The sequence below is a fragment of the Anguilla rostrata genome, chromosome 1 (genome assembly GCF_018555375.3).
Source record: "Anguilla rostrata isolate EN2019 chromosome 1, ASM1855537v3, whole genome shotgun sequence".
Classification (NCBI taxonomy): Eukaryota; Metazoa; Chordata; class Actinopteri; order Anguilliformes; family Anguillidae; genus Anguilla; species Anguilla rostrata.
This window is the reverse complement of record NC_057933.1, coordinates 1777756-1780000: the sequence shown is the minus strand read 5'-3', so window position 1 is coordinate 1780000 and position 2245 is coordinate 1777756.

Sequence of the window (2245 nt, the reverse complement as noted above, 5' to 3'; positions counted from 1 at the left end):
ATGAGGAGGAGGGGGAGGAGGAGGAAGAGGGGTTAGGGGTAGGGTGGATGTGATGCTGAACGCTCACAGACTGACAGTGTTCTGCTGCTCACTGGGTCTGGTGAGTGTGTGACTGAGCCAGAGTTCAGCTCACGCTGTTACTACCACCACCTGCCCCAACAAGCCCAGACAGACTGAAGGAGAGAATGGAGGAGAGAGAGGGGTATGAGAGATGAAGGGGTGGTATGAGGGAGAGAGGGGGGTATAAGAGGGGGAGGGGGGTATGGGGGGGGGGTGCTGTAATGCTCACTGGTCCATAGGCAGCCTGTTCCAGACAGGGGGTGTCCCAGCTGAGTTTTACCTTCTAAATTTCAGGTATTTGGCACAACACACGTCTCCAGAGCGACTCGCGCACACACACACACACACACACACACACACACAAACATACAGGTTCAGCCAACCTGGAGATGGGCAGAGTTATCTGTCATGTGTCAGTGCTGAGAGTAATTACATAAACACACACATACGTAATTAAATCATTGCATAAACACACACATACGTAATTAAATCATTGCATAAACATACCAACATTACATAATTTCATGAACATACACATACATTTTAGCCATGCACTGTATCCATGCAGTGTTACCATGCAGTGTATCCATGCACTGTATCCATGCAGTGTATCCATGCAGTGTAACCATGCAGTGTATCCATGCGGTGTATCAATGCAGCTCCTCAGAGGTATTGATGCGGAGTGGCAGGGGTGATGTCTTAACTGTGTGCTTGGGTGGGTGTATGTGTGTCCGTGTATCAGTGAGTGTGTTTGGGTGAGTGAGTGAGTGTGTGTTTTGGTGGGTTAGTGTGTGTGTGTCTGTGTGGGTGAGTGAGTGTGTGTGTGCGTGTTTGGGTGGGCGAGTGTGTGCACTACAGCTTCCTGGAATCTCTAAGGCCAGTCCTGGAAGACTGCGGGTCTTTCTTGGAAACGGGGTACACGGACTCTAGTTTAATGAAACCCAAACAGTGGAACAAACCAGCTGACGCTGTGGCCCTCCAGGACTGGAGCTCCGGGATCCCTACCTTCAGCCCTCACTGTGGAAACGGCTCCTTTACGATGTTTCAAAATGTCCGACAGGCCCAGATCGTTTCCACGGAGATTATAGGTATCGTTCCACGCCGGGGTAAAGGGGGCGGGGCTATGTGGGCTGATGGAAACCCTAAACACTTCATCAGTCTGGGAAACACCCACCTGAGCCAGGTGAGCCTCAGGGAAAGGCCGACAGGCTGGGGCTTGTGCCTGCCTGTGTTCACACCAGCAGGCACTTACCTGGGACAGGTTTACCTGCTTTCCATTTTACTGCCAGTCCCAAAGAAACGGCAGCGGAGAGATCTAATTGTCGCCCACATTTTTTGCGTGAAGAACGTGTTCATATTCAGAATATCTGAGGGGTGTTTCTTGTCAAGGAAAGGCTGTGATGTCCCCACCCGTCTGGTCCTTTCACCTGACCACTGGCTCTCAAAACCTAAATACCGCAAACACTGTTCGTGTGTTAAACTGTTCAGATGCAGTGTAATGAAGTGTAATAGTTTACCACAGCAGCGGCTTGTTTTTATTCCTGTTTCTTTCGCCGGTGCTGTGAGAGGCGGCCATGTTCCCATCGGTCAGCGTCGGCTCCTGAGGTTAGCGCTTAGAGCCCAGCGCGGTCTCCTGGCCAGCTGGGCCTACTGTAAACGAGGCATGTTCGCCACGAGAGAGCTTTCTGCTTGCCCGCTAGCATTCAGATACGGCCGCTAGCCCTCAGATACACCCGCTAGCATTCAGATACACCCGCTAGCATTCAGATACGGCCGCTAGCATTCAGATACGGCCGCTAGCCCACAGATACACCCGCTACCATTCAGATACACCCGCTAGCATTCAGATACGGCCGCTAGCCCTCAGATACACCCGCTAGCATTCGGCTATGGCCGCTAGCATTCAGATACACCCGCTAGCATTCAGATACGGCCGCTAGCGTTCAGATACACCCGCTAGCTCTCAGATACGCTTACTAGCGCTCAGATACACCCGCTAGCATTCAGATACGGCCGCTAGCCCTCAGATACACCTGCTAGCATTCAGATACACCCGCTAGCATTCGGCTACGGCCGCTAGCATTCAGATACACCCGCTAGCGCTCAGATACACCCGCTACCATTCAGATACGGCCGCTAGCCCTCAGATACACCTGCTAGCGCTCAGATACACCCGCTAGCATTC